This window comes from Lissotriton helveticus, chromosome 10 (assembly GCF_964261635.1).
Source record: "Lissotriton helveticus chromosome 10, aLisHel1.1, whole genome shotgun sequence".
In the NCBI taxonomy this organism is placed as follows: Eukaryota; Metazoa; Chordata; class Amphibia; order Caudata; family Salamandridae; genus Lissotriton; species Lissotriton helveticus.
Genome location: NC_136071.1, coordinates 680,201,556 through 680,216,633, shown reverse-complemented (window position 1 = coordinate 680,216,633; position 15,078 = coordinate 680,201,556). Strand labels below are relative to the sequence as shown.

The window sequence follows — 15,078 nt, the reverse complement described above, 5'->3', positions numbered from 1 at the left end:
GGACCAGGGGGAATGGCACTGGGCGCGGTCCAGGCGCGGACGGGCGTAGACGGGCTTACCTTTGGCGCACCTTCGGCGCGCATGGGGCGCGACCGCTACGCGTGAACGCTGCGCGATTGTCCAGCTGTCATTAATGGAGGGTGGAGGGGGACGGAGCGTGGGCGGGGCGGCTGGGAGGCGGGAGCGTGGGGGGAGGGACGGGCTGGAGGCACAACCAAATGGCAACAAGCAGAAAACAGAAAACAAAGGCTAACACGCCGATATTGGGGCACAAGTAATGAAAATAAAGGCAATGCAAATTAAAATACTTCCGTGGGCACAGTTAAGTACACAGGCACCATTAAAATCAAAATCAACATACGGCGCTATAATTGTCCAGCAATGCGAGGCGCTAGTAGGCAAACACACGGCACAATAAATAAATGTTCAGCAGTGCGAGGCGCTTAAAATGTGGAATTTCAAATTAGCAGCAGTGTGGAGGAGAGCAGCGCTACGATACCCAGAGCTGCAGGAGGCAAGGGGGGAGCAACCGCTACGTCCGGAGACAGGCTGGTCACAAGGAAATGTCGGACCGGACGATTCAGATAGCCAGTGGGTGGGCGGGGCGGCTGGGAGGCGGGAGCGTGGGGGGAGGGACGGGCTGGAGGCACAACCAAATGGCAACAAGCAGAAAACAGAAAACAAAGGCTAACACGCCGATATTGGGGCACAAGTAATGAAAATAAAGGTAATGCAAATTAAAATACTTCCGTGGGCACAGTTAAGTACACAGGCACCATTAAAATCAAAATCAACATACGGCGCTATAATTGTCCAGCAATGCGAGGCGCTAGTAGGCAAACACACGGCACAATAAATACATGTTCAGCAGTGCGAGGCGCTTAAAATGTGGAATTTCAAATTAGCAGCAGTGTGGAGGAGAGCAGCGCTACGATACCCAGAGCTGCAGGAGGCAAGGGGGGAGCAACCGCTAGGTCCGGAGACAGGCTGGTGTTGAGAGCAGTGGTTGCACCAATGGATATTAAGAAGCTTGTGGGGAAGAGTGTGTGAGTGCATAAGTGAGTGTGAATGTGTGTGAAAGTGTATTTGTAGGGCCCTGAGATTTGCTCTGCTCGTGATGAAGTGAGTAGAAGAGGTAACAGGGATGAAGGCGGGATTGGGTACTTAATTCTTCATATCGCAATTTGTGGGACTCACCTTTTGCTAAAGTATCAGGAATACGAGTGGTAAACCGATTCAGTCCAACTCAAATGTGGTGATCAGGAGTTGGTGTGATTGGAAACAGATGTATCTTGTTGGCCCTATGGAAAGCAAGGTGTTCATGAATTGTTTGAGCTGGAAAGGAATTTCAGTTTTGACGTTTAGACCGAAAAAGTAAAGCCTTTCTGTAGAGATCTACTGAAGGTATGCATTTCTATTCTGAGATGGATATTTGATTGAAAGCTGCATTTGGCAGATGGGCCCGAACACGTATTTGGTGTGAAGTAGGTCCTTTTTAGGTCTCGCCTACGCAGCCGTATGCGCTGCATAGGACCTGTAGCAGTCACTCTGCTCTTTTTGGAAGCACATACTCGTGCTTGTAGCGGCATCTACCTTGCAGGAGCGAGCAGGGGCACGCCACGAGTACGTGCTTCCAAAAAGAGCAGATTGCGTGCGCATGCACGCACCACTGCCGGGAAGGTTTTAGACATTCATTGAGAGGTTTGTTGCCCTCTGCTGCCCTCCGTGGTAGGTTCATGAATTGCAACTTGCTGTTTTTCTTGTGAGTGCGAGGGCAAACATTAACTAAACAATATAGCCTGGTCCAGAGTGTTCTCATGAATGCAAAGCGAGACCTCTGTTGCCAAGAAGGACTATTTTAGAAATGCATCTTTCAGTGATGCTCAATCTGTGGGCACTGAGTCAAAGTCTGCTTTAGGAAACAGCAGCTCATGGGGCAGGCGTGCCTGGTTTCCTTTCGAAGAACTTAAGAAGTGCAGCCTTAACCAGACAAATCTGAAAATGCTTTTTTATTAACCAACAATGTGTGTGTAATATCCATTGTGTACAGAGCACAGATATAACAGCAGCCCTGGGAACCTCCAGTGTCCCCCACCAGTCTTAAACCGGGTCTTTGGAGCCTACATACACATGCATCATGGAGCACCCATCACACATGCAAATAATACAAAACTAGTGACTTAACAACCATGTTATGCACAGCGCACATCAATCAGCACCCAGCACTCAGACTTCCCTATACAAACCAACTGCTACCTGCACCGCTCACATATACTTGGCACACTCCGACACTCAACAGTACTGTGTACACCCTCATATTTGGCATACCTGCTGCAATAATCAGAATAACTCCTCCTAATCAGCAAAAAACCCACACAAAGCACACCTCTTACACTGGGCACAGTCTCCACACCCAGCACAGGTCAGGCATGTCACGACCACAATATTGGCACAATCTTCAAAACAGTATAGACACTGGGCACAAATCCCACCCACATTTAGCAAAATTTAGATCAATAGAAGCACACACTCAAACAGCACAATGCGCAATAAGAGTATCATAACCCTCATCATCACATACTCTGAACATTGCACCTCCTTCATTCAAACTTGCACACGGTGCCACTTCTAGAGTAGGGCAACACTAGGCAGGGGCCACGGTGCCACTGTGGAGACCCAGTGTGTTCTTCCCATTACAAGGGGCGGCCAGTTATCACTATTCCTAGGGTAGCCTACATCTGTGCAGCAGCCATGTGAGTTTACCCTTCATCCGGCACAAACCTAGCATGCTCGACACAGCATATTCGTATAAAGCACACTGCTCACTCACCACACTGTCACACCCATCCACTTGACACTCCCACAAGTTCTGAAAATACCACATCCACCTTTCATGAGTTTACTTTTCGATATTACTTTTTCAGTCACAAATTCACAGTTTCATTTTCACAGCTTTTGTCTTTTTCTTTTTCATTTATTTGCAATATTGTTTTCTCTACTTTTTTTTCCACTCTTTATAGTTTGCCTAATATATGGATGAATCTGTGAGGTTTGATTTTCTTTTAAATGAATACCCATCTTTACAACATATACATACCCAACAGTTTTTCTTGTTAGCAAACCTCTTTGGAACCCGAGGAAAGGCTTGAGACTTGTGTAGCAAAGAGATGGGTGCGGTCAGGACCACACACAATGAGAGGTGGAACAAAGGAATCACATGCAGACTACCCCAGCCCGAACTCAACTGGAAGTCCGGTGAAGAATCTGGGGGTCTGGTTTAGTGAGGACCTCAGATTCTCACCGCAGATAAAACAAGCATTGGCATGGCCAATAGGTCTTGCCTTTGGGACATTATAAGTATTTAATTATGCAGCACAATATCCTTGGAACAACATCATCTGTTGCATGGCAAAACGCTTATAATGTCCCAAAGGCGAGACCTATTGGCTATGCCAATGCTAGTTCATGTAAGAGAATGTGAGAGAAGCAGCAGGAAGTTTTTCCTGCTTACAGGGAGCCAGTGCAGAACATGCAATGATGGGGAGATGTGCGCCCATGACTGAAAATAGAAAATCAGTCTTACTGGAATGCATAAGATCCTTTAAAGTCAGTGGAAAATGTATTTGCGGATACAGCATACATGATAATTTTCATCCCATTGTATCCTTTTAAAGGTCAGCTTTAGAGAATTCCAGGGCAACAAAAAGAAAACAATCACTAAAAAATAAGGGGGTGTTAACTATGTAGCTAAACAAAAGGACAGAGGCACAACAAAAATAAATTATTAAGTGCGAGGACACACCCCTATGTGTGGCGCACCACCACTGTTTGTTCCTTTCTCCCAGCAATGCAATACCTCCCTTCTTGAGCCATATTGTGTGCGAGCTCCCATAGATTATTAGAGCTATTAAGTGCTGTTGGTCCTGCCCATTCTGCTGTACCTGTTACTATCCCAATTTGGGCAGAAAAACTCCCAAATCTGCAGAACAGCCTTCACCATATTGAGTGGAGAGCTGAGCAGTTGAGCAAATGGAGTGTTGCAAAACATTTTGGACTATCAAAGCACAAGACTCTGGCCTTCCAAGCCTGTATACGATAGACCGCCACAATGAGGTGTTCTAAGCAGCTGCAGGTTACAGAAATGTGCTCGGAAAGATTGTGGAGGTTATTCTACAGACTTGTGCCTCCTGTTAACATTTCTGACAATCCAATGTGGGATATGCAGGGCTTTGCCGGCTGCACAGCTCTCCGCGTGTTTTCTTTATGGAGGAAGAATTGCTCTACTTTGGGATACCATTATCCTCAATCTTGATGATGATCCTTTAATTGTGATGGTATAGAAACGTTGTCAACACCTGGCCCTAGACCAGTGCTAATATTATTACATTTGTGTATATGGGCAGTGTCCTTAAGTGAGGATACCTGTATTCTGCACCATTGTATCACTGATTGAGCATCGCACACCTTCTCACCTCACTGAACATCAGTTATTAGATTTATTTCTTGAATAGTAATGATTTACAGTTTGAATAATAAAAAGGGCTTGTGAAAAAGGAATTACGTTCTCTTTTCTTTTACTGCTTACCATATGGACCATTGTTCGTAATAACAGATTATATCGCAAGTCCTTACAGAATCTTGGGTTTTTCCTCCTTTTGGATACCTTCAAAGACATTACATAATATGGTTCATTTTTTTGCAGCCAAGTGCATATCACAATATGTACCTTCTCGTGCTATGCACTCATCATCAGCACATTATTTGAGGATTCCAAGATGTACAAAAGTAAGATCAGATGGGACAAAGTTTTTCTGTGCTGGGATCTTTACTTCCAGACCAGCATTGTGCTGAAACTGAATTTAAGTCATTTAAACAGGGTCTGAAAACTTGGCTTTTCAAAAGGGTATATTCATGTTGATTTCAACTAAATCTGGGTTGTGTGTATCGTACTTTTATGAAAAATGCAAGCAGATTATTTTAGCGCCAAGAAACCATTGGTGAACCTGGGCTATATCAAGATTTGTTAACATGACATGTCTTCCAGACATGATTTGATGCATCCTGTACATGGCTCAACTCACCAACTGGAAGCTATCATAATTTGACTCTTGTGCGAAGGCAACAACCAATTATTCTATTTAATATCTGTAAGCCACACTAGCTGTCAACACTGGTACTGAAGCCTTTAATACTACAGCAGTCCATAGAACATCTGCTCGGTACAGTTCCAGCCTCCTCTCTCTTTCTAAATGTCCAGGAGCACATGTAGTTGCTGACTATGCCAGTTGCCTCACGTAGTGTAAACAGTATGCCTTTTGATACGATCACAAGCGTAAAGTCATGAGCAGAGCTTATAACTGTTACAGTCGATCACATCTAAAGGACTTCATTATTTAACAATAAAATTGCAATTTTAATGTCAATTCAACTGACGTTTTAAGGTGTACATGCACAAACACTCACATGTCTTATGTAATAGTACATTATAGAGTTGTTTTGCGCATTTGCCAATTACTGATTAGAAAATGCAAATTTCCTTCTACACCTTTGTAAGGAAACTGGGCTATCAGTTGTGCAGAGCGTGAGTTCTGCACAAGTAACAGGTCCACAATTATCCCCTCACTGGGAACGCAACACCCCATTGTAGTGCTTGATTCACTCAGGGTAGCAAAGCAGAGCACTCCCATTCACTGGCAGACATAAATAAAAATTAAATAAATGATTGTACAGTCTAAGCTTTTTCTTTGAAAAAGAAAATTACATGTATTACACACACACTACTCAATTCGAGGCAGTAATTTACAAATATATACGCACGGTTGGTGGAAATGCCTATATGTGACATTCAGATATCATATTTAACCCCTAAAGGGTCATGACCCAAAAGGAAAATTACAATACCCCCCACACCATAACAAATAGCACATTACCATGTAGGAGGGTGTCACTTTAAATAAAGCCAGTCTATTTGCTTTGTCAAGGATTCCGCACAAAAACACCAAAGACTCATGTTAAAAACACCTCTTTGTCACTGACATGAGTAACCATATTTTACATGCAATCATTTGAATTGCAATATGTATCATTAATCAGTAACAACAATATGTACGAATAAAGCATTGTTAAATAACATTACATGTGGCTGGGTCTTTCTTTAACCACTTTAGGCCACATAACATGCAGTCATAGGACAAACCACTAGAGGGCACTGCACTCCCTTGCTGTAGAACAAAAGTTCAAGCCTTAGGAGTCTTTGAGGAGGGGGCTGCTGCACTCCTGCTTACAACCATAACTCTCTTTTAAGCACTGGTGGTGCCCCTGCCCTCCTGAGGCCACCACAGGGAAAAAAAAGCTTAAGGCGAATCCAGCCTCACAGGGCATTATGGTGCACTCCCTCCTTAGAGCATGCATACTTAATGAGTGACTTTGGCCAATCTATTTTTTGTTGCACTGAGCTTCGCGCCCCACGTCTTCTTTTCTTTTTGCTTCTTCCTTTTTGTTCCAAGGTATCTGTGCCCAACAGACACCCAGGTGCTTTTGTGTTAGGGGCAACATGGTGAATCCACTCCCGGCCAGCACTGCTATTGCCAGTGCAAGAGAAGGCTGTGTTCTCCCTATGCGCTTTGTGCAGGTAGGGTGTCGATGTTGCAGTGGATACCCAGCACCCCCAGCCACCGGTAGGAGGAGAAGGGGTGAGCGCACCGTCATTGACGAGGTATGGGGGCGGGGAGAGTGGGGGAGACAGCACTCTCCCTTCCTACTGTTACTTCGGAGGCCCAGGGATGGTGTTTCGGGCCCACTCCTTTCCCACACCAGTCTTTTAGTGACTTCAGGGCCCAGGGCCTAATAGAACAGCTCAGGGATGGGGCCCCTGGACCTAACAGAACTCTAGGGACAGGGCGCCACACACACCCTCCTGGATCATAAATATTTAAAAATGCTTGAGCTGACCCCTGGGTCCTGGCCCACCCTGAGGATATTTTGGAAACTTGCGGTAGAGTCTTACATACTCCTTCGCATGAGCTGGGGATCAAAGGTTAAACAAAAAAGATCAATAGAGGAAGCGTAGAGGTTGAGATAGAATCACCCTCATCACATAACGATAGGGATTCCGCATCCGTCACCCAACTTCTGTCAGGTTTTTCAAGACTTTGTTTACTACTCCCCGACTTTGAGAATTGCAAATCAACCATGGCTGACCTAGGCCTGGCTTTCACTGAGGATGAAATCTCCAACCTCATAGCCACCCTTGGAACCTTCGAAGGTCTAAACACCGCAGGTCCCTCCACAAGGAATAACGACTGGGACGAACTAGAGGAATTGAGGAGAACTCAAATAAAGACCGCTATCCATGGCCTACTGATGACTGAATACCTCCAGGCCAACACAGCCCCAGCAGGCTTGGTAGTTCGAAATGAACCCTTCATCTTTTTACATGACAAGACCTTTAAGATTGACTGGTCCAAAATCTCTTGGAAGTGTACCCGTGACTGGATCGTGCTAATTATTAAAACTGCGAGTAGACTGGCAAGCGAACTTAAAATTGAGATACAAACCATTGAGGTTCGTTTGAAAAGCCATGAATCTCCAGCTGATCTGAGGAAATTCCTTGAAGAAATGAATCAGTCCCTCAATGATTTTGAAACCACTCTGAAAAACAATAAGTATGAAAAACTTAAGAAAGACAACAGTCGCTGGTCTAAAGAGAGAATTTACCCCTACATAAAGGATGACTATAAATCAGTTAATGACAACACAGATGATGAATCATCGGACAATGGGTCAAGTGGGTCAAATTCCAGTTACAATAAGAGCCCAAGGTCTCAAGGTGGAAGGAGGAACTTCCGCAGATCAAATTACCGTGGTCCGAGAGGATGGAACACTTTCCAACCCCACATGGTATATCCTCAACAACAGCAGTACGGTCCACCACCCCCTTTCCAACACCCACAGGGTCCATTCCCCGTGTGGGGCTATCAACAACAAGACTATGGCTATTTCGACCAATCGGCGCCTTTTTTAGGGGCGCGCCAAGGACAGACCAGAGGAAGGAACCGGAGGGGCACCTCAGTACACTGGAGTACAGGAGAAGAAGAGACCCCACGAGTAGCCACGAGAAGTATGACAGGCGCAAAGAAAAACCAAAAGTAAGCTTGGTAGTAAACCTTTCAGACTGTGAACTTACAGAAGCGCAAAATGCGGTACTAGAGAAGGGCCTGGGTTATGTACCTACGGCCAACATGGACAAATTCCATCTATGCAAGGAAGTCCAAGAATTCATGCGGCGTTTGAAACTACAAGTCTTTTTCAAAGACAAGAATGATGAGAGTGCACTTGGAGATACTAAACTTAGACCTAAATCTACGTTCACACCATTGAACAACACCCTACCAATTGAGCTACTTACTTTCGAAAAAGCAGTAATGAGGGAACTTGAGGATATAGATCCACAGGAGAGAAGCACCTTTCAGAACATCAACAAAGAGGAAAGACAAGCATTACGAGAGTTGAGCAACAACAACCGGATAATGATAAAACCGGCTGACAAGGGCGGCGCAACTGTTATACAGAATACAAGCCAGTATGACACTGAATGCATGAGACTGCTCCAAGATGAAAGGAATTATGAAATTCTTTACAGTGACCCAACGAATAGGATAGCAACCAAAATCAACACGATGGTAGAGGAAGCAGTGACACATGGGTGGATCACCAAGAAAGAGGGGGATTTCCTATGCCAAAAAAATCCCAGGACCCCCTACCTGTATACGCTTCCCAAGATACACAAGAATTTACAAAACCCCCCTGGACGACCCATCGTCTCCGGCATCGGATCAATACTGGAACCCCTGTCAAGATTTGCTGACGCCTTCCTTAGGCCAATTGTTCAGAAAACCTCGACGTATTTGAGGGATACAAAGGATGTACTGAACCTATTGGAAGACATTACCTTTGATCCTAATACTCAGCTATTAATTAGCTGCGACGTGGAGAGCCTCTATACCAGTTTGCCACATCATGCTACACTAGAGATTGTGGAGGATGTCTTGTTTGAGGACTTCTGGGAATACCAGACACCACGGAATGTAGTGATGGAATGCTGCTCCCTAGCCCTCAAGGAGAACTTCTTTGAGTACAAAGGTACTCTCTACCTTCAGAAACACGGCTGCAGCATGGGAAGCACATTCGCTCCCAGTATAGCTGGTCTATACGTGCACCACCTAGAAGTGAACAAAATACTGCACCCAAACAACCCCTACAGAAGTAACATCAAGGTATGGAAACGATACATCGATGATATCCTGATCATCTGGGATGGAGATGAGAGGACTGCCAAACAATTCCTGAGCTGGTTGAATCTACAAGACGATTATTTGAAATTTACCAGCACTACCTCTAACTGCAACTTAGTGTTTTTGGATTTGAACATCTACCCTAAGGAAGGCAGACTAATGACTACAACTCATTTTAAAAACACTTCAAAGAACTGTTTATTACTGTATAACAGCTTCCACCCGAGACATCTGCGGGATAATCTACCGTACGGGCAGTTCCTGCGCCTACGCAGGAATTGTACAGAGATCAAGGACTTCAAACTACAGTCCAAGGACTTAGAAAAGAAGTTGGCAGCCAGAATGTACCCTGAGAAGATCATCAATCAGGCATACAAACGGGCCAAGAACAACTGCCGAGAGAGTCTCCTGGAAGAAAAAGTGCCGAAGGCTGAGGATAAAAGACCAATCTGCATCACCACTTACAACACCTGCTCTAATCAGGTGACAAAGATCATCAACAGGAACTGGAAGATCCTGAACAGCGGTGGGTTACAAATACCTAAACCCATGTTCTCTCACAAGAGAGCACGGAGCATAAGGGATGTTCTAGTCCACACAAGACCGAAAGCAACCAGCAGTTCTGGTCAAACAAATCCCAACTTTGTACGTGGCCACCATCCATGTGGGAATTGCAAGGTGTGCTGTCTCACAAAGAAAAGCAACAACCTAACCTTCAGTGACGGTACCAGCTGGGAGCAAAGAAGCTTCAGCAATTGCAACAGTACCAATGTTGTTTACTTAATTACATGCCCCTGCAGAATGGAGTATGTAGGAATGACGACAAGGGCAGTAAAACTCCGGATAGGAGAACATAAAAGCACCATCAAGTGTAAGAAAACCAGCACGAAACTCACCAATCATTTCCTAGAGATGAACCATAGACCAGAAGAAATAACATGGACTGTGATCGAGCAAGTGAGTAATGAAAGATTCCTGCTGGAAAAAGAGCAAAGATGGGTGTTTCGCATCCAGTCTCATAAAAGGGGACTGAACGATGACATACCTTGGGGACAGCTGTGACCCACTATTGGTTGACATTGAAACTGAATACAAACTATAGATATAATAACATGAACCACTCCACGTCCAACCGGAAACATCTATGGACAACTCAGTGGTGCAATCAAGGGCTACATGAGTGGGACCTGGCATTGAAAAAAGCCCCCCCCCCTTGGGGGAGTGTTGTCTGTCTCATGAATAATCATCCCCTTAGAGCAACACTGTGCTGATATCTAGCACCCAGGATATGATATTGTAGCAAGAAACCCTTGGCAAAACCTAGTTTGACCCACAAGCGCTGTTTGAACCCATTTCAGAGAGAAATTCTATATCCTGCACTAACTGATGCCACTAGACAAGCAACCCCCGGCTGTATTTTTGAATCAATTTTATGAGCAGACTTTGAAACTGATTGGTATCATCTCCTTATTTTTTCAAACCCATGAGTTTGAATAAACATTTTATTTTTTGAAGATATACCAATAATGAGCTAAATCACTGAAATAAGCTGAGGGACAAACATTACTTTTCTATCTGTTTTAAGGTCCACGAGAATGCTAAGATCAGCTCTAATTATATAGGATCCACTTGTTTTTCGATCAAGCCAGCCAGAGAAATAGAGGAAAGACTTCCGCTATTTTTTCCCACTATGTGCCAAAAAGCGTCGGCCATTTTCTAATCTGTGCGGTCTAGTGTTTCACTCCAAGGGGTGTGTTTTCCCGGAAGCTTGAGGCAACACGGACGGCAATTACACAAGTATATCTACCGAACGAACGAGTGACCACGCGTCCTCGGAGCTGCATGGTAGGGATGATAGGCGATTTGCCATGCCGGTAACGTAAGTAACAGACTCGGATCCTGAGTCTCTAATAAACGGGTCACAGGGCTGCCATTTTCACAACAGGACTTGAGTGTACCGCATTTCCTAACGGGGGTGGTAATGTTTATCTATCTTTACAGTCAACCGAGCAAAAACTTCCTCCGCCTGCAGGCTCATGGGGCACAGTCAAACTAACGTAAAAGTATGTATGATAACATCGATTACCATCTTTACCGATACTGTTATTTTTAGACCTGGTAAACTTACGATGTTAGGGTCTTGTTTTGCCGCCAGTGCAGTTGGGTGAATGAATGTGTTGAGTCACGAATGTATGGATGAGGAATGAATTAAGAAACGTTACGATTTGGACGTTTTCTTTTTGAAAAATAAGTCGGACACAGGGTCCAGTAATAGGAGGTGCACATTGATCAATGCACCACGTTTGTGGTACAAGGAGTAGCGCTAAACAAGCAAAATCCTGCTGATTTACTGTAGGATGTAACCTTACAATATGGATGTAAAACCAATGATTATTAGTAAAAATACGAATATGCTTGTGCTTTCTCTCCCTTTTCTCCTTTTGATTTACAGAGACCACTGGTCACTTTTTCTGCACTGATTTTTGGTGCATTGCTTCTCTAGGGCCAGCTCATGCCCTGAAGCGGAAATATTCAGCCTATTTTTGCTGATATGTTTATAGGACAGTAGGCATACCACTGTAGAACTGAGCTATTTTTCTGGTAGGGATCATTGAACGGTCCTGATGAGTAGGCAGTTGGGGACTGCCTATGAAACATGTCGACTTGGTAGCCAGTAATCGCTCTACCTTTCATCCCCTTTTTAATATTTCCAGCTAGAGATACCAATAAAATGTATTTGTTCTACTAGCCAGGGAATTTTTAAACTTTTTTGTATTTTTTGCATTTCACTAGTAAGATCCCTACACTTCACTGACATCACTGCACCCACACATAGCTCTGTCACAATTATAGTGCTCCCGCGTAGTTCGTCTGGTCGTAGCACGCCCCGCCCCGTTATAAGGACGGGAAGACCCCTATGATGAAGCATGACACTAACGGATTTTTTTAGTGTGTGAGGGGTATTTTAACAAAGCACACGTGCTCTCATCTTTCCATCACTAAGAGAGAGCCCATTCTTCCACATTAAAACCGAAAAATTACAAAATATTTGGCACCTCCACACTTTTGATAGAATCTCCATGTTTATATGGATCAAAGGTTAAACCCATTCCCCTTAGATATCTTGGGCACCACTGGGGCGATCTGTTTGATCCTGGGCTCTTTTTGCTACTGGTGACAACCACCAATTACCTGGAGCATTTACAGCTGTGATCCTGGGCTCTAAAGTTGCACACTTTGCAGTGAGCTGGTACCACTGTCTCCATGCACCTCGTTTCCTGCTGGGGTACAGAAGTCCATATCTTCCCACAACTGGTCCTTAGGAGGGGCAAGGGAGGCTGCCTCACTGGCAATGGAGCAACCAACTGGTCCTGGAATCAGCTGTAGGCAGAGTCCGTAGTCCATTAGGGCATCATAGGACTTGTCCTTCCAGTTGTCTGTGGTGTTGCAGATGTCCAATTACAGTGTCCAACTCTTCTGTCTCTCCATTCTGCAACACCTTTTAAGTGGTGGTGGCCAGTTCTAGATGCAGGAACCCCTGGCCAACCTAGGGTACCACATCACCCCTCCACCCCTCTCCCAACACTCCTGCACACCATGCTGTGACAATCCAAGATGGCACTGTCAAATGGACTCTCCGCACATCTGCTCTGGAGAATTCAGTTTCTACCCTAGCTCACATCAGTACCAGGGACTTTCCCAAAACAAATTCAAAGCTGAGCCCCCTACTGAGCTGGTCCCAGTTTCCTGGCCTTTCTCCTTTGTTCAGTGGGCCTAAGCTGTCCTAACCCTGGTACAGTGTGGCAGCAAATTAACAGGTGCAGACTTGCTTCCCCAGCCGTTTCTCCTCAGCAGGTAAGTAAAGCACTGTTAATTGTTCTTTTTGTGTGGGTAGGCCTTTGTTCCCTCTGCTGGAGACCAGAGTAATAACATTTGCAGAGCAAAATCACAAAAGTGCTGTAATCTGATCCTAAGCAGAGACCTTGAAATATGACAATTCTGGACGACCCATAAGATGTATTATAATAAGCTCCAGCCTTGAGTGATCGCTCCCCTCGCTGCTCCTCACAGCGTGGTATTGTATTGCTGCATTGGAACCAAATAGTTATCTGCATAGCGCTTTGTAACCAAGTTATATTAGAGTTATCTGCATAGCGCTTTGTAACCAAGTTGTATTAGAGTTATCTGCATAGCGCTTTGTAACCAAGCTGTATTATTTGCATAGCTCGAATTGTTTGTAAGCTTCGTTATTTCATAGCGCTATTATCCCACAGCGCTTAGATTGCTTGAATTGCATTGTTGTGTGTGATTTCCCCCGGCGCCCTGCTCTGACCTCCCCTCCATTTTGTTAGTGCTGTTGTTGTGTTCCCCTGAGCCCGCCACGCCTCCCAGCTGAGCCGCCCTCCCACAAGCACTAAAAAGCATTCCCCAAACCTCTCAGCGCTGTGATTCACTCGCTGCTCCAGCCTTGAGTGATCGCTCCCCTCGCTGCTCCTCACAGCGTGGTATTGTATTGCTGCATTGGAACCAAATAGAGTTATCTGCATAGCGCTTTGTAACCAAGTTATATTAGAGTTATCTGCATAGCGCTTTGTAACCAAGTTGTATTAGAGTTATCTGCATAGCGCTTTGTAACCAAGCTGTATTATTTGCATAGCTCGAATTGTTTGTAAGCTTCGTTATTTCATAGCGCTATTATCCCACAGCGCTTAGATTGCTTGAATTGCATTGTTGTGTGTGATTTCCCCCGGCGCCCTGCTCTGACCTCCCCTCCATTTTGTTAGTGCTGTTGTTGTGTTCCCCTGAGCCCGCCACGCCTCCCAGCTGAGCCGCCCTCGCCCCTCCCCCTCCACCATCCACATATGACAGTTGCTCCCGCGCGCAGCGACCGCGCCCAATCCGCGCCGAAGGTGCGCCAAAGGTAAGCCCGTCTACGCCCGTCCGCGCCTGGACCGCGCCCAGCGCCAGACCCCCTGCCCCTCGCGCTCCCCAGCCCCCCCGCACTACCTACGATGCCACCACCCTCCTAGCCCTTAACCCTGGTCGCGCCCCCAACTGCGTCCAAGCCGCTCCTGGACGCACCCATGGACCTTTCTCTTGCTACTCCTGCAAATTCAGCGGCACCAACAACATCTCCGCCACGACCACACCACAGATTCCAGACCCCAACCACCTAGAATGCATCCTTCTCAACACCCGCTCGGTCCACAGGCACGCCATTGACCTTTGGAACCTACTAGACACCATCTCTCCTGACGTCGCCTTCCTAACGGAAACATGGATGAACGCTTCCTCCGCCCCTGACATCGCCATCGCTATCCCTGATGACTATAAGATCACACGCAAGGACCGCACCGACCATACAGGAGGTGGAATCGCTATCGTCCATAAGAAATCAATCCGCATCTCAACCAGTTCTGACGCCAACCTCGCCAACTCCGAACACCTTCACTTCCAGATCCACATCGACCCCAAGACCACACTCAGAGGCACCCTCCTCTACAGACCACCAGGACCCCGCGCAAAATTCAGTGAAGACATCACGGACTTCATCACTCCACACGCGCTCCCCTCCAAAGACTACATCCTTCTGGGAGACCTCAACTTCCATCTTGAAAAGATCAACGACCACAACACCGCCACCCTCTTGGACAACCTCGCCAACCTCGGACTTAAACAACTGGTCACTTCCCCCACCCACATCGCAGGTCACACACTCGACCCCATCTTCACCTCCAGCAACCATGTCTCCTTCAGCCACACTACGGATCTCCTCTGGACTGAC

The 15,078-nt window shown here is 45.8% G+C and overlaps 1 protein-coding gene across 2 annotated transcripts in view; it reads right to left on the bottom strand.

The window, feature by feature from the left end:
* Positions 1 to 15,078, bottom strand: part of NUB1 (negative regulator of ubiquitin like proteins 1) — a 310,162-nt gene that overhangs the window by 279,241 nt on the left and 15,843 nt on the right. Inside the window, exon 1 of one of the 2 annotated variants that reach the window (XM_078663213.1) lies at positions 1,198 to 1,219. The exons of the other annotated variant lie outside the window; for it this stretch is intronic. The gene's annotated coding sequence lies outside the window, so the exon portion shown is untranslated. Of the gene's footprint in view, positions 1 to 1,197; positions 1,220 to 15,078 lie in introns of those variants that run through there. 2 annotated transcript variants of the gene reach the window in all.